This window comes from Ursus americanus, chromosome 3 (assembly GCF_024610735.1).
Source record: "Ursus americanus isolate L20-20 chromosome 3, mUrsAme1.1.p, whole genome shotgun sequence".
Lineage (NCBI taxonomy): Eukaryota > Metazoa > Chordata > Mammalia > Carnivora > Ursidae > Ursus > Ursus americanus.
Window position 1 is genome coordinate 20,697,023 of NC_142129.1, and position 26,088 is coordinate 20,723,110.

General features: G+C 43.5%; 1 long non-coding RNA gene across 9 annotated transcripts in view; it reads right to left on the reverse strand.

Moving 5' to 3' along the window:
* Positions 1-26,088, reverse strand: part of LOC123788940 (uncharacterized) — a 450,302-nt gene that overhangs the window by 292,503 nt on the left and 131,711 nt on the right. For 6 of the 9 annotated variants that reach the window (XR_015723826.1, XR_015723824.1, XR_015723828.1 and 3 more), the window contains one exon: positions 1,494-1,592. The exons of the other annotated variants lie outside the window; for them this stretch is intronic. This is a non-coding gene — a long non-coding RNA (uncharacterized LOC123788940). The remainder of the gene's footprint in view (positions 1-1,493; positions 1,593-26,088) is intronic. 9 annotated transcript variants of the gene reach the window in all.

Here is a 26,088-nt window from a genome sequence, read left to right on the forward strand (position 1 = left end):
TTTAAGCATGTATTTTGATACATGAATATTTTAAATTTTAATATAGTCAAATCTATCATTTTGGTTACTGCTCTTGGCATCTTGTTTAAGAAACCCTTCCTACTGGGGCTCCTAGGTGGCTCAGTTGGTTAAGCATACGACTCTTGATTCTGGCTCAGGTCGTAATCTCAGGGTTGTGAGACTGAACCCCATGTCAGGCTCCGAGCTGGGCGATGCTGGGCGTGGAGCCTCCCTAAGATTCTCTCTCCGTCTCCCTCTGCTCCTTCCTCGCATAGGCGCGTGCCCTCTCTCTCTCTCTAAGAAAAGAAAGAAAGAAAGAAAGAGAGAAAGAAAGAAAGAAAGAAAGAAAGAAAGAAAGAAAGAAAGAAAGAAAGAAAGAAAGAAAGAGGAAGGGAGGGAGGGAGAAGGGTGGGTGGGAGGGACGGAGGGAGGAAGGAAGAAACCCTTCCTACTTCCTAGGTCATGAAGATATTTCCTTATAGTTTCCCCCAATATTTTGAAGTTTTCCTTTACACATTTAGGTCTTTAAACATCCCGAAATCTATTTAGTATCAGTTTGAAATACAGAATTTTTTTCCATTACAAATGACCAGATATTCCACTGCCATTTTTTAAAAAGCCCACACATTCCTAACAGACTTACATACACCGTGTTACATATCAAATTCCCGTACAGTCACAATTTTATTTCTGGGATCTCTTTTCTGTTCCTTTGCAAATACCAAACCACCCTAATCATTATAGCTTTATAAATAGTCTTGATATTTGATAGCTCAATTCCCATCATTCTTTTTCTTTTTCTTCAAAATTCTCTTGGATATTCCTGGCCTTCCTTTACTCTCCCAAATAAATTTTAGAGTCAGCTTAGCAGGTTGTATTAAAAAAAAAAAGTTGTTGGGATTTTGCCTTGAATTTCATCCAATTTATGGATTGATCTGGAGATAATTGACATTTTTACAACACTGAGTCTGTCTAACCACTCTATCTCTTGCACTCCCCCAGCATCAGATGATAATAATTTGAGGCAGATTTATGGCCAATTGAACTGCTTTAACCAAAGATTGCTGATTAATAGTTCTGTGTCAATGCAGAGAAAAGTTCTCACTGCATTGCTACAAGATTCTGTCCTTGGCCCCGTCCTTTTGAAAATATGTCAATCAATTATTCAGATAACATCAACCTGGTGGGGAGAGCACATGCCATAGATGACATAATCAAAATTCAGAATGATCTCAAGTCTAGAATGCTTGGCTGAAACCAGGAAGATAAAATTTAACAAGTATAAATGCATGGCCCAGCAGCAATCTCTGAAATTCACTTGCACAAATGCAGAATGGTTGCAGAGGGAGTAGTGATTTGGCAGCAATTTATGTGAAAAGGATTCTGTGGCACAAGAGAAGCAGTTAGGTGGTCATTGATCACAAACCTAATATGAGGCAATAATATGATGTGGCCATTTAAAGAGCTAATGCAAACTTATTAAAGTACAATACCCAGTTCATGTGAAGTGCAAGGCCCTGTGCTCCGATGTAATCTGATCACATCCTCATCACTTGCTTCATCTTTGGATGCCACCGCTTATATCAAAGCATCTAAAGAAGGATAAACAAAACTGTGAGAGATGTGGAAAACTTCTCATCCAGAGTCTGGACAAAGAGACATCCAGGCTATTATTGCTCTTTCAAATGAAGTGACAAAGTAAAAAGCCACGGCTATCCAGCCTATGTAGGACAAAGCTCTCTACCTCACCCTGAAGATGTCCCCAGCAACAGAAGAGTTGGGGCTCAGGACGTAGTGAATTGCTGCTGCTAGAGTCATACCAGCAGTGGCTTAGTGACTGTCTCCCAGGACACCTGCACTGGGTGACTTCACTTCCCCTTCATGGTCAGTGGCCATGGCTTTAGGATCATGCTTTCTTTTTTTTTTTAATATTTTATTTATTTGACAGAGAGAGAGACACAGCGAGAGGGAACACAAGCAGGGGGAGTGGGAGAGGGAGAAGCAGGCTTCCCGCCAAGCAGGGAGCCTGATGCGCGGCTCGATCCCAGGACACTGGGATCACGACCTGAGCCGAAAGCAGACACTTAACGACTGAGCCACCCAGGAGCCCAAGATCATACTTTCTCTCTCATGTCTTCCTAGTCCAACACAAGCTTCTTCAATCACAGACTTGGGAAAGAAACAATACACATGTAAGCAAGTGCCAGAACATAGAGTAATTACATAATCCATTTTTTGCCCAGATTAGGAAAAATTTCATTATCTTCTTTATTTAAAATAATGCATTTATGAAATATTTCAAACATACAAAAAGCACAGAAAATAATAAAACAAATACCCATGTATTTGCCACAGAGGATTAACAATTACTGAACTTTGCGATATAGATTGCTTAAGATTTGTTAAGAGAAATAAAGCATGACAGGTATGGTTAAAGTCCTCACCCCTGCCCTGTCCCATTTCCTAGGAGACAATTCTCCTAAAGTCAGTGGAAATCCTTCTCATGTACGTATTTGAAGTCAGTGGAGATCCTTCTCATGTATGTATTTGAGTTTTACTACATCTGTTTCCATAAAAGTATATAGTATCGTTTTATGCTTTTAAAATTTACAAAAATGGTTTCACGCTATTTATAATACTCTGCAACCTGCTTACTTAGGAGACTGTCAAGAACAGGGCTGCAACAAGCATCTCCATGATGAGACATGGCTGTCTCTAGAGCATATACATCTAGGGGTAGAATGGCTATATCGTCGAGTCAGCATATCTTAAATGTTACTAGATACTGAGGAACTGGCTATACCCATGAGTGTTATAAGACAGTTTCCATTATCCTGCATTCTTGCTGCCACTTAGTATTCTCAAACTTTAAATTTTTGCTAAACTGGTAGCTAGGAAATAATATCTCATCACTGTGGGATCTGGTGTATTTCCCAAAATCCCAGTAAGAGGGAACATTTTTCATATATTTCTTAGCTATCTGGTATTCCTCATCTGTGAATTGCTTCGTCTTTATCCTTTGACTATTTTTAGTGGCTTGCTTATCTTTTTTGTTATTGATTTATGGAATTCTTCAGAAGTTCTGAATATTTATCTTTGATGGGTTCTATACACTCAAATATCTTCTCCCTCTTACGACTTCATTTTCTCTCTAGCTCTGCTCTGATACTATTTTCACTCTACACTGAGCCACTCTTTCCAAGTCACCTGTAATATTTACTGTCACAAGGCATGGTTTTACCAAGCAAGGCTTCTGGGGATTGCTTGTTTTTAACCTTTGGCAAGAAGCTTGCAATTCTAGTAACTTCCATAAGGGGTGTTTTGTTTTGGTTTTGGTTGTTTGGGTTTTTTATTGTTGGGAGTTCAAGGATTAAGCCATTCAGGGGTTTCTTTTCTCCCCCAAACCAACCAGTTCTGATTCTTCGACACCAAGTGGGTAACCCACAATTCAATTCACTTCTGGCACCTGTATCTGTTCACTGATCTGTAAGGGATCAGTCCCAGAAGAAGGCCCCCACTTTCAACACCAGTTGTAAGTATCAGACCCCCAGGACACCCACATTTCTGTCTGACTTGGCTACAAATTCAAGAGTTCCACAAGCCCCCCTCAGGTTCCATAATTCACTAGAATGACTCACAGAATTCAGAAAAGCACTTTACTTACTATTACTGGTTTATTCTAAAGGATACAACTCGGGAAAAACCAAATAGAAGCCATGCACAGGGCACAGTATGGCACAAGGAGTAGAGCAGGGAGCTTCCATATCCTCCCCGGGGAACAATACCATCCCAGCAACTCAGTGTGTTCACCAACCCAGAAGCTCTCCAAACCTGGTTATTTAGGGGCTTTATGGCAGTTCCATTATGTAGGCATGACTGATTAAATCACTGGCTAATGGTGATTAAAAATCACTAGCTCCTCTATCCTCCCAGGAGGTTAGGGGCCCGAACCCCCAAGACCATGGTTGGTTCTCAGGTGACCAGCCCTCACCCTAAAGCTATGCAGAGGCCCACCAAGAGTCACCTCATTAGCATAAAGTCAGGTTTGATTATAGGAGGCTCGCTATGAATAACAAAAGATGCCCCTGTCACTCAGGAAATTCCAAGGATTTTAGGAGGTCTGTGCCAGGAACCCAGGGCCAAGACCAAATAGAGTTTCTTATTATCCCACAGCCATTAATAAGAAAGATGAAGTCAGGTTTATAGTCAGGTCAACTTTCATCTATTTAATTTTTTATTAAAAAATTACATTCCTTGTTTTATAATTAACGAGTAGTCATCTAATAAATTAAGAACAAAGTTTAAAGAAAGATGACACTAAGGTTCAAGTCATAGATATTGTTGACAACCTCAAGAGAAACAATCATCGCTTATTCAGTACCTCGAGGTCTCTTCTCTACATGCATTACCCTCGATTTACACCAGCCTTCTGTCTTCAGCACCATGGCCAGAGCTCCTACCTAGGGCTGGGGTCAGCACTAGCTAGCTACACTTAGACTTCATTCAGGTCATCAAGGCTTGGGGGAGGAAGGGAGGGAAAGAGACAAAGCCAAGAATTACTAGCTTGCTTCAGTTATCTTAGTTAAGGACTTTTCTCCATTCCTGCTTGGGACAAAACTTTATCACTTCTATAGAAAATGTTCCTGTACCAAAACTCAAACAAAGTTGGGCTCCTAGGAGTGTGCTGGCTCATAGGCATACCTGGGTTCCTTTCTTTGTCCATCAGACAGGTTACTATTAGCAACCCAGTTGCAAGTTCATCACTCAACCTAGTTCTATCCATAGCCTTCACTGCAAGGGTTGGTTTTCTAACTTCTACAACCCAACTCAGACTTCAGACAGACCACTCTGGTCACACATTTTTTTCTTAAAGGAAATGTTTCTTAAATATTCACTCTCTGAATGTTTAAATTTACAATTTGAATGCAATAAAACATTAGTTTAATGTCCAAGAAGTATGGTATCCCTTCTGCAACCTGTCCCTATCCACTGACTAGAAAGAGATGTCCACTAAGCACAAAGCAATGGCCATATGATCTCAGTTCCCACTGGGCTAGTTCTCCTTCCAATTTTTCCTTCTACCTCCCATCCTATCACTTAGCTCATTTTATTATTTCACTGCTCCCGGAGACCCAGAGCAGGGAAGGGTCAAAGCAATGCTCCTTTTAGATCTACTAATGAATAACAATTTATTAAATATACTGCATGATAAATACCAAATAGATACGGTTAACTGAGACCTTGCAATGGCCCACCTGATTATGACTAAAACATAAAAAACCCAAAAAAATTAGATCTACCCCAGCCATGGATGGATTGTAAACACCTGCCTCAAGGTGTTAAGGAAGAATGAGCAAGACCACAGGAGCAAATTCCCATCACTAGCAGCATGACTCAGAGAATGAGACCTACAGTTGCTGGAGGGAAAAATGGTAGGCAATGAGGAACTTTGTGTTACTCTCTTCAGATTTCTGTACTGGCCCAGAATGAAGGAGGCCTTCTTCCTCTCCCCAAAGGAGGAGGGGCACTAGTTGGCTGGGTCAGACTCTGGGATTACATAGTGCATTGTTCCCTGCAAGCCAGGTCCCTGAACAGATGGTGATTTATGAATGCACTCTCTGGATGCATTCATAAATCACCCCAGACTGGATGATGTTGGGTGGACCAACCTCACTCAAGCAGCTGGTTGGCTAAACCCACAAGGCTCTGAGTTAAATGTTTTACAAGCAGTACCTTCATCTACAAAATGGAAATCAGCCATTGTTCTTAAATGCTAGACAGCGAAGGAAACTTTTTACCACCACCCTCTGCTCCTCAATCTCTCCTCAGCCAGGGCAACTGCTGCTTCCTTCTCTCTGTCCCCAACTCCTGCTGTGCCTCCTGCCTGGAGACCCAGGAGCAAATTTAAATTGTTCACCACTCTTTGGTACCATTTGTTTAGAAACTGCTGTCTTGAACCACAGGGTTCTGATGAACATAACTACTGAGCCTGACCCAGATGCTGCTGTTCAGGAATGCTGGGTCCTAAGATGCAGAGCCAGGCCCAGGGAGGGCAGGCGCCTCCCGGAAACCATGAAACCATGCAGGACCATCCCCTCTACTATCCTACTGTGCATGGGGACCTTGTGTGACAAGCTCTTTGTAACTTTTTATGGCTCTGCATATGTGCTATTTTTTATGTTATCCAGACATTTTAAAAAGGTCCATGTCCTTTGACTATTATTCAGCCTTAAAGAAGAGGGAATTCTGACACCTGCTACAGTGTGGTTGAAACTTGAGGACACAACACTAGTAACATTAAGTCAGACACCAAAAACACAAATACTGTATGATTCTACTTATATGAGATATCTAGTGTAGTTGGATTCATAGCAGAAAGTGACACGATGGTTGCCACGGGCTGCAGAGGGGAAGTGGGGAGGATTTTTTTGTTTGTTTAACAGGTACAGTGTTTAGTTTCACAAGATAAAAAAGTTCTGGAGATTGGTTGTACAACAGTGTGAATGTACTTAACACTACTGAATTAAACACTTAAAAATGGTTAAGACAATAAAATATATGTTATGTGTATCATAGAACAATTTAACAATAAGAGATCTATGTCTTTCTTTTCTTTTGTAGATTCCCCAGTAATGCCTAGCACCATGCACAGATGATACCCCATCTTCAGCAAAACATTTTTATCAGTCATTGTAGACATTTCTACAACCATCATTTTATTTAATAATGTAATCCTCACAGTAACCTTGCAAGATAAGTATTTATTTATTTTAAAAATCTGATTTATTTATTTGAGAGAGAGAGAGCAACAGAGAGCATGAGCAGGGGGCAGGGAGAGGGAGAAGCAGACTCCTCACTGAGCAGGGAACCCAACACTCGATCCCAGGACACTGGGACTATGACCCGAGCTGAAGGCAGACGCTTAACCAACTAAGCCACCCAGGTGCCCTGCAAGATAAGTATTTAGCCAAATTAACAGATAAGGAAAGGGGGCGCATCAACATGATGTGACTTGCCCACAGCTACTTGGAAACAAAACCAGGGGGACCCAGGTCCCAGATTCCAAGTGAGTATTATTTTCACAGCTGTACCTCAGCTTCTTCATAACCGAAGATCCAGAAAGAATTCTTCAGGCTCAGGACGTGTTCTGGAAACTCCTCCAGCATCAACAGCTGAGGATACATATTCATGTCAACCGAAAGCTCGGGAAGTGACTGCTCACGTGTGTGTGTGCACGTGCGTGTGTGCATGTGCTCACACGCACGTGTGCACATCTGTGTGTGTGACTATTGCCAGAAAAGAAAAATACCACCTCTTGTGCAGGGAGGAAAACCCACAAAATCTCAAAACCCCAAAGAAAGTGCAATAGTTCTAAACACAGGCGTGACCAAGCCAGAGGAGAACCAGCCTCGGAATTGGTTGCCATGGGAAACATAACACAATTCAGTCTCCCTGTCCTTGGCATGCATGTGGCTTGCTGTCTCCAGGCTCACAGCCTGAAGTACTTGAGCAAGGACCACAGACACAGTGAGGGAGGACATCCCTCCTCGAGGAGCAAATCCATTTAGCTCCAGGATGAAGATAAATCTGAAGATACAGCTCTGGGACAGAGCCCCTCTCTAAGAAAGTAGAAGGGAGCTTGAAAAGTAAAAGGGAAATGGTGAACACAGGCCAACAGATCCTGCTAGAATGGGCAGGAGTTTATACATGGCTCTGAAAAGTAGAGGAAGGGATTAATCTAAGGTAGACAATTCTGGTGGAAACCCTGACCTACTATTGCTGACACAAGAAAGTCACACAGTCCTGCTTTGGGGGTTGTCCCTGGGTCACCATTCCTCCATCCTCCCTCGTCTTTTAAAGGTAGGAAATCTCTATTCATTAACAGTCTCTATTTTAGCATCTTCGTTTTCTCTAAATGAGCAATAGGACTCACTGCCCTCCCCTTCTACTAGGTTCTTTATTCTCTACTCCCTCCATTCTTACCACTCTGCCATCTGCTTCTCTGATCTCCTGTACCCTGGGGGGGGGGGAACGTAAGGTGAACTGGAGACAGGAAAGGAGGTGGCCCCACAGAATGATGGAAGGATAAAGTTCAATCTGTTCCAGAATCTCCTAGACCTTCTTATATGGGAATAAATAAAGCAAGACCTCAAGCTTTTCAATTTCCAGTAAAACCCACTCTCTTCATAACCCAATGCATGTTATCTTCTCTGTCACTCAACAGCTAAAATAGGAAATTAGGAAAACATTTTAAAAAACAGCAAAGGTGGAAATTTCAATCAACAGGAAAATGTCTTTCAAGTCCCTAGGTCCATCCCTAAGGTACTTACACCAAACTTGGGTAGGCAGGGTTGATGTGCAAGAAATACATATGGTAACCATATTATTAATGAGTTGTATCAGTCAGGACTCAACCAGTGACCTTAGGTAAACCGCTTAACCTCTATGATCCTCAATATCCCCATACATATAATTAGAAAGGCATGTGAAAGAGGAAGAGAATACCTCTCCTACCTCCTAGTGTTACGTGAGATCACAGACCTCTGCGCAAGCTGTCAGAAAGGGTAAGTGGGGACCGTCACTTGTTTCTGAGCCCTGTTTCATCTCTCTCTCACCCTCCCCCTCTCCAGGATCCCAGAGCAGCGATGGATGGAGAGCAGAGGGAAGGGGGTGGGGCAGAAGGAGCCAAATAAAACGATGACAGCAACAAGAAAGCAAACACAAATGAGCTCTGCAAGTGCTCGGATGCATTCTGTATTTATAATAAGTGCAGGGGAGGTGAAATGCATGTGCTGGTATGTGAAATACTGGCTCCCAATCAATGCCTCTTGCTGCCCATGTTACCTGCCTGGTCCCGTGGGCCTCCTGTCCTGCACAAGATGTCGTGGATGCTCAGTGGACAATAACAGCATCGCCTTTGACACTATTAGAATGTGCCTGAGACAGGAGCTTTGAAGCCAGGGTGACTGGACAGGCTGGCTGTGAAAGGGGCAAGGAGAAACTTGGCTGGGGGGGTCCTTTGAGTTCCAGATAGGGCCACTATAGGAAGCCCCATTACATTACAAACACACCTGGAGGCTTCAACTTCTCCCTTCTGTTTCATTGCACTTTATTAAGGAGACCTCGACTAAACCCTCAAAAATGCCTTTTATTTAATGGCTATTACTCCATCCAGAGGGCTTGGAGCAGATCAGAGAAGGAGGCAGCCCTGTGCCAGGTCATCAAGGGCCACCCCAAACAATACCAAGCTGTCTGCAGCCCTACAGAGATGTCTGATGCTAGTCTACAAGGGATCAATGTAATTCAGGTCAACCAGTTGGTCGTTTCTGTTCATCTGTCGAAGAAAATTCCTAGATGAGCCCATGTTATCAGGTTAGGCACTTTTTTCTAGATGACAGGAGCATCAGAGTCCCTCACTCCTCAGCACTGAAATTATCTAATTGCCCCTTCTGCTTGCACTGAGCTCCTTAATGATCAGAATGGCTTGGGCACTGTTGGTCTCAGGCTATCTACCTAGCAGTCTGTTTACCAATGATCTAGAAGAAAAGCAGGAAATACTGCTCCCAAAAAAGATAGCAGTTTTTTACTTTACCTGGTAATAATATCAATAATAGCAGCTAACACCTACATAGCCTTTACTCTGCACCAGGCTTTCTTCCAACTGCTTTTTTTTTTTTTTCATATACTAACTACTAAACCCTCACCCTGTAGTCTTAATGAGCATTGCCCATTTCAGAGGTGAGGAAACAGCTCAGATCTATCTATAGTTTAGCTTTTCAGAAAGGCTTCTATAATCGGGAAGCCCATGAGATCTAAAGGAATAAGAGCTAAGAGTGAAGGAGCTCCAAGCTCCTTGTTAGGTGGTAAGAGTGATGATTTAATTGAGGGGAGATGGATGGGGATGCTGGGCATATGGATATTCCCGGGCCCCTGGTGTACACTCTGTCAGCTGAAGCTGGCTCTGTCCACCCTGGAGGAATAGGACTGAAATGCTTCCTGGAGCTTGGGTTCAAGGACATTTGTGTGCCCTGTGGTGCAACCAGCCTAAGTCGCCCCAGATTAAGGATTGTCAATGGAGAACCCACTTCTAGGTCTGCACCCAACCTACGTGAACATAATGCTTCCTCAAGCTGAACTGAAACCAGCTCTTTGGGTTTCCATTGTTCTGTGCTCATTAAGCTTTTAAAAAGCTGGCTACCACCTATGGCACAAGAGCGGGCTGTACACCCAAGTAGGGTCATGCCAGCTCCTAACCTACTCGACTGTGAGCTGGCCGAAGGTGGCTGGGTCAGTGGGGTATTTCAGTAGACCAGGCAGTTACTACAAATCCAAAATGGGAAGCAGAGTTCTACTTCTAGCCTCAGGGCCCAAGGTGTGTGGACAGGACAGTGTCAAGGACCAGGGGATTAAAAGAGCCCTGCTCTCTGCAGGCTATGGACACAGCAAGATGTGATTCTTAGCTGGAGGTGTGCTGACAGCAGCCCGAGGGTGTCTGCTGCTGGTGCCTATTTTTATGCCACAGCACCTCAGACCTGCTATCCAGACCCTGCCTGACTGGCTGGCTGGCCAGCCCTGTGGATTAAAAGGGACTTGTTGGGAAAAAACCAGGGGACAGCATGACAGGTCCCTTGGGAATAAAGGTTTTCCAACTTACCAGGACATTTAAAAAGATTGTCTTTGGTGTTTGCTTAAATGTGCACTGCCTGATCCATCCTCAGAGATTAGGATTCAGTAGGTCTGCAAAGGAGCCCGGGCATTTGCATCCCGGGTGATTGTTACATAGGGAGCCTGGGGCCTCCAGAGGCAGTGTGGCAAGTACAACAGAGCATCCTTACTCCTCCAACACCATCAGGGCCCAAGCAGCAACTTTATGGCCAGTGAAAGCTCAAGCCCCACCCCAGATGTCCTCACTCTCTACCTACATTTTAGCAAAATCCACATGTAAGTCATAGGCACACTGCAGTTTGCAAAGCACAGCTCTAGGGTTCTCAAAGACCGTTAACAATAATCACCCAGACAGCCTGTTAGAATACGGATTGTTTGGCCCTACTTCCAGAGTTGCTAATTTGGAAGGTCTGGGATGGGGCAAGAGAGTTTGCATTTCTCACAAGTTCCCAAAGGACACTGATGCTGCTGGTTCAGGGACCACACTTTGAGGACCACTGCTCTAGTCTAGACAAGTTTTTCTCAGCCTTGCCGCACACTGTCATCACCCAAGGAACTTTAAAATCTGCTGCCTGGGTCCCACTTTCAGGGGCTCTGGTTTGATTGAGCTAGGGCCCAGCGTGGGCATCTGGACATGTAGAAGCTCCCCAGGTGATGTTAAAGTGCAGACAAGGTTGAGAATCAATGTTCTGGAGTCAGACAACCTGGATGCAAATTCCAGAACTTGCCAGCTGGTGACCTGGGAAAAGTTACATAGCTTCTTTTGTTGCCCACGTGCCCCACTCATTGGTCTGCCTGGACAAGAGCCGCATTACTCTGTCCGTGAACCTAGTGGATGGGGATGGCATGGAGATTTAATTTATATGCTTCAGTGGATATCAAACAAGATGGCAGCAGATTAGTCTCCATGTCTGTGGTTCGCAAGTATCTGCTGTCCTGCCTTCTACTTGTTGCCATATATTATCTCTGCATATCAAGATAAGAAAAGTGACCCTTGAATGGGTGCTCACCATGTGGCAAGTACATCAGCTCATTTAATTTAATCTTTACAACAACAGTATAGCTCTGATATTATTCTGCCCATTTTCCCGATGATGAAATTGAGCCTCAGTGAGGTCAAATGACTTGCTCAAGCTAACACGTGTACAAAGTGAAGAGTCAGAATTTGAATTTCAAACAGTCGGACTCTAGAATTATCTCTGCTGACCATTTACCACGCTGCCTCCTGTCCCTGCTTGGTCTCCCCCTCCTCTGCCTAGAAACTTCTGCAAGGTGGTGAGCTGGAGAGGCAGAGGGCACATCCTCTCCTCCTAGGTAAACCTAATACTTTGAGCACCTCCAGCCTGTTTGAGGCTTGAGTTGAGTTATCATCATTACCAGCCCAGGGACACAGCCCTAGATGCAAATAAGGTTACATTTCCCAACAGATACAAATGGATTATTTTCTTTTTAAGACATCAGAACAAAGCCGCTCTGCTAAGCCCTCCATGAAGGTGCAAATTGCTAATCTGATCTGAATGTGTCACTAGTTTGGGCTTCATCAAAGGTTTTGATACAAGAATTGAGGTATAATAAATAAAAGTTTCTGATATGAGTTCTATACTCACATTAGAGCTTGAAATGAATTCTTAGTTGTCTGTTGTGGGAGCCAATTTCTGTATTTTAAAACGGGGTTGGCAAGCAAGACAAGGACGAGATAGAAATGAACCAATGAAATCAAGAGCAGGGATTAATTAAGGGAGTTTGCCACAGAACAGGGACAAAGGAAAGACGGTAATAGTGTTTCTTCGAAGAAACACAAGTTGGATTTTTATATATATATAAGTTTCTGGGAAAATAATTTAATTTTGACACCATCTCCGCAAATCGACTGGGCTTATCTTTCTCCCCTGGAGAGTGAAGATTGCCCTTTTTCTGGCCAGAGGGGAATCTCATTTCCCCTGTCCTTATCAGTTATTAGAAATCAAAATATTGTTTCAAATGGATGTGTTTAATATTTCAGACTATATAATGTGTCCAGCACAAAAGGGCAACATCAGTAGACAGGCAACAAAGTGTAGAAAAGAAATGAAAAAGCATCCTGAATCGCATGACCAAAGATGTCTCTCCAATCTATCCTCCCTTGTTCTATGAGGCTTGGCCTGTTGGCCATCTCCTCATTCTTAAACCTCCTCAATCCTGAAAATGGAGCAAAAACAAGAGGATCTCCCCCCCCCCTTCCTACTCCACAGTACAGCTGTGGTCCCACAACACTGATTTTTTACATCGGCTGTATAAGGCAATTTCCTAATGATTCCAAGTGATTTGAGTCTTAGAGAAACTAAGATATTTCCCACTGGAAACACCACCCCATAAAACAGGTTGAAAATTCTGACAACAAAAACTTGCCCCAGGTCATTTCTGTTAGCAATATGGTCCAATTAGTGGCTCATTTTTTCCTCTGTAACTTCCTCTATATTTCAGTCCCCTTTACCATTGGCTGCTACCTTCCGTCACCTCGTCCCCTATCTAAGGTCTGGTGGCACATCACCTCCTATACTTCAGCTCCCCGGTTTGTTCTTTCTGGGTATTTGAAATATCCAAGGAGCTAACCTGCAGCATGGTACTTCACAGTTAGCTATCTCCATGGATCCCCTGATACACCCCAGCCCCCAAGTAGCTTACCTTCTAGACTCTGAGATAAATAACATGCAATTCCTCCACATTAGCACTGTGCCAGTTTAAGACTCAGTGTGTCAAATCTACCTATAATGAGGGACACCTCTACTGGCCCGGATGATGGACTCAGCATGAGGAATAGTGACAATGCAGCTAACTCAATTTCCAAGTGTTCTGAGCATGTGAGGTGCTATGTGAATGCTAAGTATTAATGTTACTGAAAGATGTGTATGTCACCCAGGAGCTTCCGGAAGTCAGTAACATAATTTGCAATAAGCCATCATTAATTAACGCTAAATTACCAGGCCCTTCCTGGGGAAGCTGCATATTAAACTGACATCAGGATGTGAAGAGTTCATTATGGTTAATGTTATGAGAACACAAACTGAAGAACTTAATAGTGGATTAGAAGGTGTTTATGTCCAAACACCTCAATGTGGGCTCCACAGCCACCACACACCAGCAAAGATATTGGTTTTGTCGCTAAGGAGGATGATGAAAGATTTGGAAATGTAACAGGCTCCCCCAGCACAGGATAACAGGGTATTTGCAAGCACTGGGTGGGGGGGGGGGGAGAACAGGAGGGGCACCTGGCTGGCTCAATTCATACAGCATGCAACTCTTGATCTTGGGGTTGTGAGTTCAAGCCCCACCTTGGGCAGGGAGCTTACTTCAACGGAAAAAAAAATAGGAAAGGGCAAGCACTCACCCACTCCTTTCCCTCATTCTTTCCTCTAACACACCACTCCCACCAGAGCCTGGGGGAATGAGACAGAAGCAAGGAGCAAAGAGATGGAAGCGGCACCTGTCACCTCAGGGGGAGGGAAGGATCAGGTTCACCTGGCGTCAGGTGACGGTGGGAGGTGGGATATCTGGAAAGCTGTTCAGGCGATTCAGTATTGTCACTCTACCTTCCTACCCTCCTCCCCTGCTCTCACTGTCATTCGGTGATTCTGCCATGTTTGATTATTGTTGCAAATTTAAAAGCAAAGCGATCCTAACTCATGTAAATCTGTGAGGCACACAATCATAAATCCACACTGCCATATCTAACATAATCGCTGATCTATATATACATATCATAAAATAAAATGAAAGCGTGTACACAGCACACCCGCACACTGGCAGCCGCAAGACTGACGGTAAAATCATGCCAAGATCTCCTGAACCCACAGCACAACAATGTACACTATGGTGCAGCCCTGGCTCTTCAATCCCCCAAAGGGAAAGGCCCTAGTGCCACTTTATTCCCAAGTCTCTTTATTTGGTCACAGTAAGTGCTTACTGAAAAGGAGGATCATTTCTTCTGCATCTAACAAAACGGTGTGAAAACAAAAAAATGCAAAGCCTTTGTTTGATGAGATCTATTGTTTTTCTTGCATTCATTCGCTCACCAGACATTTACTGAGCACTATGCCAGCTTTCAAGATAAAAAAAAAAAAAGGAGAGAGACGAGAAGCCTTGCCCTCCAGGCACCCCCATGCTAGTAGGACACAGTCAAGGACACAAGTAAGCAGATAGTGATAAGACAGTGAGGGAGAAGAGGCACTGACAGGTTGTGCAGAGCAGGTCGAGTCAAGGAAGATGGCTGGAGTTGACCTCGCAGGGAAAGATAGGTGTGGGTTGAGGACCCTCTGGGGAGTCAAAGTGAAGGTCATCCCAAGTAAAAGAAATGAGCAAAGCAGAAATACAAAGGCACAAAACCTTCTACACCCAGAGGAGGAAGCCCTCCCTATGGCCAGTTCCCCACCTCCGCCAGAAATGATCAGAACCAGTGATGGACACCAGTCCAAGGAACAAGATGAGCCAATGGGTTTCTTCATATATGATAATCAGGTTAAATGAATTGCCTGCCCTGAACCAGAAACTCAAGTGTCACGGTTGCCTTTTGGGGCCATGGAACTGAGAGGCCAACAGAGGAAGAGGTCTGGAGAGTAGAAGGATATTAGTACACAGAGAGGGACAGCTCCAGGAAACTGTGTGATTCCCAAGCAAGAAGGAAAGGAAGAACGATAGCTTTCCAGGACCTAGTTCTAGATCTTCAAAAGGCTCAGCTATCCTTATGGGTCTTGAATTCTGTGAAATACTCTCAATTCCTTTGAATAAAATCTCCTTAGTTTAAGACTGCTGGAGTGGGATTCTGGTCAGGACACTGGTGAACAAGAGACACTGAAGGGTCCTGGGGAGAAGTGGGCTATCTGGCACCGTGGTACATAGTGCAGCTGCCAGGGTGAACTCGGCCCCATTCGTGTCAATCATCATAACCAGAAGGAAGTCGGAGGACTGTGGGCAAAGTGATTGGATTAGGGACAGAGTGGCCGAGTTCACCAGAAGGTCTTCACACCTACTCATCAACTTTTTATAAAGATAAAATCTCTGAAGCACTAGCAGCTCCTCTGGAGAAAGACGTGAGATAAATACAAGGCACTGTTAACAAAAGGGTCTTTCTTCTTTATTATAAAGTTATTGGAAAGGAATTGCTTTACCAGGCCATGAGGGAGCTGCAGTCCTATCTCAACAGGTAACCTTGAAAATCAGACACAATCGCTGTCCTTTTTCTCAGTTCTCATTCTCCCTTTACCCACCATCCCTCCGAAAGCATGCTTCTCCATTAATAGCTTTTTTCATGTAATGAGACTAATAACACCTCCTCCACACACAGAGCAATCATGGCTGCTGGCTGGGCTGGACCCTGCCCTACTGTAGCTCAGCGGCCATCCCTCTTTGTTCCGTCACGCCACTGAATCCTGGGTGGGAACATGTGGGGCAGAGAGAAAGGGAGATTGCTAGCCTATTGTTCCACAAGGACCAGGCACCCAAGCTAAAGGTTACAGATAGAGTAAGGAATTCTGCTTTTGAAACAATGAAAGAAAGGTTCCTCCTGTGTTGTATAATTTCTTCACAAGCCTTTCTTTAGGGACAGGATGCTTGTGTCAATAAAACTGTACTTAAATATTTCAAATGTATGCTGTCATTGGGGTACAACCTGTGGACCTACAAAAGGACATGGATGAAAAAGTAGGGAAACACTACGGCGCCTGGCGGGCTCAGTCGGTTAAGCATCTGCCTTCGGCTCAGCTCATGATCCCAGGGCCCTGGGATCCAGCCCTGCATCGAGCCCCACAGTGGGCTCCCTGCTCAGCGGGGAGCCTGCTTCTCCCCCTCCCACTGCTGTTCCCCCTGCTTATAGTCTTCCTCTGTCAAATAAATAAATTAAATCTTTAAAAAAAAAATTAGGGAAACATCTGGTATGAGGCAGATGAGGGTCCCTACTAGGAATGAGTTAGATACGTGGGTGATGGGTTTTGTGGAGCTGAGGCCAAGGGGGGCAGGGGTGAATACTGAAGAGCCCAGCACGCGTTTTCTTGGTATTCAATGATATTTGAGGAAAACTCTGCCCTGAGGGCAGAAGCAGCAAAAAACTGTTCTCTCTGAACATATTCTCTGTGAGCTTACTTCCCCCAACAAAAGAACATCCTAATAGACCTATGGAATCTACTGGAGGATACAGGATTTTGAGGAGACTTTTCATGGAACCTTCCTGAAATGCCCTCCGGGTGAAACAGCTGAGTGGCTTGACTACTGGCATGCTCTTCAGACCTCTGAGACTAATCATGCCTGCAGTGAGACTCTGAGATGTAATAGTCTCCTGTATCTGACCTTCCATCCCAGGGATGTCCAGAAGGCTGAGGCTGCTCATATGGTCCACACCAGCCAGATGGGGAACTGGTCACAGGGCTTGGCATCCATGGGCACATACTCAGATTCACTGTCATTTGGAGTTGAAAAGGACACTAGAATTCGTCAAGTGCAACCCTCTACACATCTCAGATACTACAGCACAGGCTGAAACATTTGGCTATCACCTAGCCTCCTCTAAAATGGAGTCCTACCTATTTTGCATTTTATACATTCACACTGTCGCTGCTAGAACCTAACCTCTGTCCAGCTGGCCACGTAAGAGATATGGTACTGCTGCACCTGAACTTGCTCACCATGCTGGAGACTGACAATTGGGTGTAAACAAGTTCTCCAGGACAGTTCCTTGGGTCATATCACCTCTTACAATTTGTTTTGAGGTGAGCCTGGGTCCCATGCTTCAAACACAGTATTATTTAGGGGCCACATCTATTGCTATAACAAATTACCCCACAACTTAGCTGCTTAAAGCAGTATCTCACAGTTTCTGCAGACCAGGAACCCAGGCATGGCTCAGCTGGGTGTTTCTGGCTGAAGGTGCCTCAGTCTACAATCAAGGTGTTACCAGGGCTGCAGTGACCACAGGCTCAGAAGAAAAGTACCCCCAGCTCCCCAGGATGACCCACTTGTCACTGGCAGTAATCACGTCCTCAAGGCTGTGGGCCAGAGGCCCATTCCTTGCCACACGGGCCTCACCACTGGGCAGCTCACAAGGTGGCACCTTTTCCATCACGGGCAGCAAGGAAGAGGGTGAGAGAGGACACAGAGGATGGAAACTAGTCTTTGATAACCTAACTCAGAAGAGATGTCTTAGTGAGCCCTAAATCCAGCCCACATCCAATGGAAGGGGATTGCACAAGGGCAAACATTCCAGGAGACGGGGATCATTACGGGGCCACTGTGGAGGCTGCCTACCACAGACTACATATTACCCTCTTCATTTACATGTCCCTATCGTTGGGACCGACAAACAACAACAACCAAACAACCTCTGACTAGATTCCAGGAGTAGTCAACCACCCCCATCAAGCCTGTGTGAAGGAGTAGGTAGGCCCAGGTAGCCGTCTTTGTATATTTGACCTTCCTTTACATGACGCTGTTAAGGAATCTGACCAAAGCTGGGCCAGTCAGACTCCCCTCCGGTGAATGAGTCATTGAGATACATAAAGTTAAACCGAATGGTCATGTAGAAGCAAGGCCAGAGCCAACACTACATACTGAGCAAAGCCATGCCCAAGCTGAAGTCATGAAGAGTGGAAACCAGGCACAGGCAGAAGAAGCCAGCCTGCAAAGAAGGGCCTGGAAGAGGTAAATAGAGAGAGGTACTAGGACAAGAGATCGTAAGGCCTGAAACAAAGCAACAGAAACAGAGAGAAACTTTCTCAAGCCTTGCCTCTTTTTATCTTTTCTGTTTATTCACTCTTACAGTGTACCCTCCCACCCTACTTTTGAGCTATCTAAGTAGGTTTTACTTCTTTGCAATCGGTCTCTAATTCAGCCAAGGCCTCCTCTATTTCTTCTTGGTTAATATGAGTTCAATTTCACCCCGGAAAGTGACCTTTGTGATATGAAATAATGTGCAGATTCCAAGCAAAGCACATTTTTGTTCGAAGCATAGATGCGATTCAACTCATTTCCATAAGCCTATATTAAGACGGTTATTGTTGTCTCCGTGAGTCAAGGGGAAAATGTACGTAAAGAAATGGGAATTTGACTTACCCTAAATCAAACTGCATGATGGTCATGAAACAGAACGAGAAGACCAATTCACTTAGTCTTCTAAACCCACAATAACTTAAAATGTAAAAATACATTATTACACACACGCAAATGTGCATTCACACACTCACATACATACATGGCCACGAACACTTCACGCACTAGGAAAGGGAGGTCCCAAGCAAAGAGCAACCTCTCTCCATGTCTCCTGATGCATCACAAGGCAATATGTATCCCTTGAGTCAACTCCCAAATGGATTTGCTTTCCTTGGCACACTTTCTAAGCACTCAACAGTCCGCCGATAGAGAAACCAACTCATAGAGTAGTTTACAGGACTCCCCCAGGCAGTTCACGTAAATATTGCAAACAACAAGTTTATACTGCCAACTCCCTGCAGAAACCCAGAAGAATAAGATTTTACAAGGTCTCTTCCCAAAAGAAATCAGACTGAAAATACAAAGTGATAGCAGCTGAAATGGTGCTGGCCCCCTCAACAGATGTAGCCTGAAGAAATGTCTTTTCTTCATACAAATAATGATTTTGTTTTTTGTTTTTTTTAAAGATTTTATTTCATTTATTCAACAGAGATAGAGACAGCCAGCGAGAGAGGGAACACAAGCAGGGGGAGTGGGAGAGGAAGAAGCAGGCTCACAGCGGAGGAGCCTGATGTGGGACTCGATCCCACAACGCCGGGATCACACCCTGAGCCGAAGGCAGACGCTTAACCGCTGTGCCACCCAGGCGCCCCGTGATTTTGTTTTTTTATGGCAAAGGTAATACGTGCTCACTGCGGGGAATTTTTAAATTCCAAAAAGTACAGAAGAGAAAATAAACCTCCTTATAAGTGCTACCACCAAGAAACACCTAACGTTTGACATATTCCCTTCCAGTCTTTTTTCTATATGTATGTAGAAATACATATTATCCCATGTATGGATAGATGGAATCCATAATTCCATATGGATTAATGCCTTTTGTTTTGCTTTTTTTAACCTAATATTATATTGCATGGGAGGCATGGGGAGAGATTGCTAATAGGTACAAGATTTCTTTAATTGAGATATAAATATTCTAAAATTAGGTCATGTCGATGTTGCACAAATCTCTAAACACGCTAAAAACACTGAACTGCACATTTTAAGAAGGTGAACTTTATTCAACATAGATTATATGTCAGTAAAGCTTTTTTTTAAACAAACCATAATGAGATACCACTACATACCTATTAAAATGGCTAAAATTAAAAACAAAATAATAAACTGATTTTTAAAAAACGGACAGTTCCAAATATGAATGAGGGTGCAGAGCAACTGGAATTCTGGTGGGAATATAAAATGGGGCAGCCACTTTGGAAAAGAGTTTGGCATTTTCTTAGAAAGTACCCATACATCCACCCTCCAACCTGACCGTCCTGCTCCTGGGTGTTGACCAGGAGAAATGAAGGCATATGTCCACAGGAACACCTGCGCACGGATGTTCATAGCAGCTTCATTTGTGTCAACCCAAACTAGTAACAACACAGACGTTCATGGACAGAAGAACGGATAAATGAATGAGGGATATTTATCCCGTGAAATACTACACAGCTCTAAAAAAGAGCTGCCAACGGCAGCAACAACATAAATGAACCTCAAGACCATTCCGCCAAGTAAAAGAAGTGATACAGAGAAAAGGCAACGTGCATATTGTCCCATCTATATGAAATCCCAGAAAGGAAAATCTATCACTCCAGAAAATGGATTATTGGTTGCCTAGGAGCAGGGAAAGACAGCGGACCATAAATAGCATGAGGGCATTTGAGGGGAGTAACACAAATATTCCGTGTCGTGATGTGGTGGGGGTTACATGATTGTGCCCATTTTCCTAAACTCATCAAATCATACACTTCAAACTGTTCTATCTTATGGTATATAAATTATACCTCAAATGAAGTTTATTTTAAAAAGTAAAGAGAAAACTCATCAAACTATACACTTAAAGTAGGTGCATTTTTGGTATGTAAATTGTACCTCAATAAAGTTGAGTTTTTAAAATGGAAAAAATATGCATTATATTGTGCTCATTTTCACGGGCCATTAAATACTTTTCAAAAGTACCTTAATTTGAATATTATGCAGCTATACTATTCAATGTTATAGATGTGCCACAACTGAATTAGCTGGTCCATTACAGTTGAATACTTAGGTTATTTCCTTTTTACCACTGAAAATAACATTGCAATGAACATCTGTGTGCATAAAACTTTGTCTACGTTTTTGATTCCTAGAGCAGGAACAACTGGATCAAAGAGCAGGAATATTTTCAAGGTGCTCAGTACAGTTGCAACAATGTCATCTTAAAGTTGATTCCTTTTCACTGTGGTGGTGGGAAGTCACAGTGATAAAAAGAGAGTGGTTGCTTTTTCTGCAACACCTTTGTTAGTGAACAGAACACAATGTGGATTCCCGGTGAGAGGATCATGGACTTTGTCCTGGTCCTGTCACTTACTGCGTAACCTTGAGTCACTTTCTGTCTTTGGATACTGTCTTTTTATCTCCAAAATGTGAATAGTAAATTATGGTAGGTAAGTATTTCCTATACAGGGTAGAAAAGGCACGAACCATAAAATAAACAATTGATCACTGAAAATAAAAATTTGTGGGGGCACCTGGGTGGCTCAAATGGTTAAGCGTCTGCCTTTGGCTCAGGTCATGATCCCAGGGTCCTGGGACCAAGACCCATGTTGGGCTCCCTGCTCAGCGGAGAGTCTGCTTCTCCCTCTGCCTCTGCCTCTCCCTCCGCCTCCTCTCCCTCCCCCCAGCTCATGCTTTTTCTCTCTGTCAAGTAAATAAATAAAATCTTAAAAAAAAAAAAAAAGGAAAAGAAAAGAAAATTAAAACTTGTGTTTGTAGTGAAAAAGAATGAGAAGAATGAGATCTTGGCATTTTCAACAACATGGGTGGACCTAAAGGGTATCACGCTAAGTGAAATAGGTCAGAAAGAGAAAGACAAATACTATACGATTTCACTTACATGTGGAATCTAAAAACAAAACAAACAAACAAACAAATAAAAACAGACTCAAATACAGAGAATAAACTGGTGGTTGCTGGAGGAGGTTGGTGGGGGTAGGGGGGAGATACCTAAAATAGATAAAGGGAATTAAAAGGCAAAAACTTCCATTTATAAAATAAATAAGTCACGGAAATGAAAAAGTACAGCATAGGGACCATAGTCAATAATATTGTAATAATGTTGTATGGTGACAGATGGTGACTACACTTATTGTGGTGAGCGCTGAGGAATGTATAGAATTGTTGAATCAGTATGTTGTCCACATGAAAATACAACACTGTATGTTAATTAAACTTTTGTAAAAAATTCAATTTAAAAAATTTGTGTTTATCAAAAGACATTATTAAGAGAAAAAGACAAACCAGACTGAAAGAAGTTATTCACAAAACATATATTCAACTAAGGACTTGTGTCCAGAATTCCTAAACATAATAAGAAAAAGCAAAAACCAAAAAAGTGGGCAGAAGACTTGAACATGCACTTCACACACACAGAGACACAGAAATATTCAAATAGCCAACATGCAGTTAAAAACGTGCTCAATATCGTTAGTTACATGGGAAATCCAAATTAACACCACATGGGATACCACTATACAACCAACAAAACGGCTAAAATTTAAGATTGGCAACACCAATGTTTAGTGAGGTGGTGGAGCCATTTTACATTACTGGGGGAGCATGTGAAATGGTACAATCACTTGGGCAAACTGGGAGAATCTACTACAATTAAACATATATATCCTTGAACTCAGCAATGCCACTCAAAAGTATGTATATATTCTAGAGAAATTAATAAATATATCAGTAAAAGTCATGTGCAAGAAATTCCATAGCAGTTTTATTCTTAATAGCCAAAATTTTTGAACATCCTAATGTCCATCAGCAAAACAGATAAATTGCAGCATATCTATTTAAAAGAATACTACACAGCAAGAAAAAACAAGCTTATGCTAAATGCAATAACATGAATAAATCTCTCCAACATAATGTCAAAAAAAGAAGACAGACTCAAAAAAACATATTGAATAATAAGATTTGTATAAAGTCCAAGAACAGACAAACTCATCTGTGGTGGTTAAAGTCAGAACAGTAATTACTTCTGCTACGTATGGTGGAGGTACTGACCAAGAAGGGGCACAGGGAACCTTCTGGGATCATGGAAATGTTCTGCTTCCTTGTCTTGGTGGTTGTTACAAGGCATATACACATGTAAAAACTTCAATGAGCTGTCTACTTAAGACACATGTACTTTCCCGTGTGGATGCTATACCTGAATAAAAGTAAGTAAATGAAAATTAAATAAAAGGAAAAGGTCTTTCCAACCTTGTAAAGTCTCTTCACACCCTATTCGCTTTCCCTCTCTCCCAAGCTCCCGACTATAAAAGCTTCAGTGACCAATCCCCCTGGAGCTCGCACACTGGCATTACACTAGCCTGAACCCCCGAAGGTCACTCCATCTGGATGTGCACTGCCGGCACCACGCCCACACCACTACTTGTCCAGAACAAAACTCTCCCTCTTCCTCCTCTTCACCAGAGTGGGCACCTATCAGTGTGGCTCCCCAGCTCACAACCATTTCCCCTTCCTTAGGAACACCCCAGAAAGCATATCTGTATACCAGAAATCTGCTCCAGACTTCAAGCAAGTAGAGTCCATTTCTGTTGCTACATGCAAAGGAATTTAACTATCTACCACCCGACCCCAGGCCAGCCCTTGTCCTGTCCAGTGCTCTGTTCCCAGGACATATTCACGCCTTTTCCCTCTTTCTTTTTACCTCTTCAACTTGATTTCCCCTCTGTTTCCACTGAGTCCTGTCTGACCCACACCAGAAGACCGATGCCTATGTCCAGACCCTATGGCATGGCTAATCTGAGCCACTATGAAACAGCTCCTCTTGGCTCTCCCTCCATCTCTTTTCTTTCTCATTCATCCTTCACCGTTCTGTTCCAGGGAGCCTCCTGCAGCCCAGCCCTGACCATGGCATTTCCTGTTCATCAACCTTGTCGGCTCCCTGTGAGCTACCACAGAAGGAGTGCAGGCTCCTTGGTTGTCATCAAGACCCACCACAATGGCCCCAACTTGCCTGTCTAGTCTCCTGTCTGGCCCTATTAGTCCTCCCAAGCTACACCTGCTGCCTTCCATCTGAACAGGACAACTCGCACACTCCCAACATGCAAGTTCACACCTGGGGGCCATTGCTAACATGGTTCCCTTAATTTAAACATCCTACTCCACCCTTCCCACCCTCATGTCCTGTGATTGTTGAAACCTCACCCATCCTTCAAGGCCCAGATAAAATGCCAACCTGTATATGAAGCTTGCTCTTGTTACAGTGCATCACCAAAAGTGCTTTATTCATACTTCTATTATGAATAATTCCTGACCATGAACGACAGGTATTTGCATCTCTGTATGTCCATCTCCTCCAGGAGACTAGCTTCTTGTAAGCAGAGACCACATCCTGTTTCCAGCTGTATCCTTCCTACCCACCACAGTCCCTGGTATGCAGTCAGTGCTCAAAAACTGGACATAGAATTGCATTTTCTTAAGCTGCCATGGGAAAAAGAAAATGAAAATGGGAGAAGGGGGCTATGGACAGAGGCAGAGAGTGCACAGCAACCTGAAAGTATGAAAGAACAAAGAGCAGAGGGAGAAAATCCTGAGGAAATGGAGCTTTCCTCCAGGACAGTTTTATGATCAAAAGAGACAAATGCTGCCCAACCTACCTAGATCAACCCTGGCACTGGTACTACCGGGAGGTGACACAAGGTACAGATGCCAAGGCTGAAAACAAGAGCGTAGAAGAAAGGCAAGGGGCACCTGTTCCCCTACACCTGGCTCAGAAACCCAGGGCCCTGTGCTAGAAGCATCACTTCAGCAGCAACCTGTCCTGAGGGACTGGTTCGCTCTCCTCCAACCAGGGGCACATCAACCAGCTCTTTCTAAAATCAGTAGAATAATGCAGAAAGAAAAATCATTCCGTGATGTTGCCACCGCTGGCAGAGAAATGACAGAAATAAAAGAAAAAATAACGGGGCTGGTAAAGCCAATCTGAATCTCGATAAGATGCCCATGAGGACTAAGACTTCCAGGTGATGGAGAGTCAGCAAGCGCAGTACCAATCTCCCTGGGAAATGGGGTTACAAAGTGACAGTAGGGAGGGGAGGGAATCAAATGGCTTTTTATAGCCTCTAATATCTCTTCTGACAGCAGCCTGCACGGCTTCCATGTGCCAGGATGCTGGGAAGATGAATGGATTTGTCTTTCTGTTAAATACCATTACCCGGAGCACTGGGGAGAATGAAGAATGGGTTATAGACTTGCATCCCAGCTTCCATCTCTTTTCTCCTAATTATGAAAAAAGTTACAAAAACAACTCCTATATGCCCTCCCCAACCCATTCCCACCACCTACAACATATATAACCTCAGGTGAAACAGGCAGCCCACTAAGCTACAAAGTTCGCCTGCCAACACCAATGCCCTGCACACAGCCTATCCTGAGGAGCTGAAGTTCAAATACAGACAATCAGAATGGTCAGGTCCACACTAGGTCAATGACATACTGTAAGATCCATCCATTAAGCCCCTTGTAGGAGCCTGTCATCTTAAAGCCCAATAGCACTTTCCATTAAGAGCAATGACGAGGGTTTGCTCTTTGCCAGAGGTGCAAATGATTCTGCTTATTGATGGGACTCTCAGTTGCCTAAGTGATCCTAGCCCTCCATGTGCCACGCAACAAAGCAAGAAGAACAAATACAATTAGGGGTCCCTCCTCTAGCAGGATTCATGATCAGTCTTCAGGCCAGAGGATCTCGACCTCACCTATACTGTGGAACCGAATGAGTTTTAACCAGTGCCTGAGCAAAAAATAACCAGGAAATGATTTTAAAAGATCATATAGGGGCACCTGGGTGGCTCAGTTGGTTAAGCATCTGCCTTCGGCTCAGATCATGATCTCTGGGTCCTGGGATCGAGTCCCATGTCCAACTCCCTACACAGTAGGGAGTCTGCTTGTCCCTCTCCTTCTGCCCCTCCCCTCTGCTCATGCGCATGTGCTCCCTCTCTCTCTCTCTCTCTCAAATAAATAAATAAATAAAATCTTCAAAAAAATAAAAGAAAATAATAAAAATGAAAGATCATTTACAGAAGCATTCCTAAACAAAAAATTCTTAAGGAAAAATTTTTAATATGTGCAAGATCTGTACATTGAAAACCATAGACACTGCTGTGAGAAATGTAGATATCCCATGACAAGTAATAGAACTAATATTTCATTCTATTAGAATTT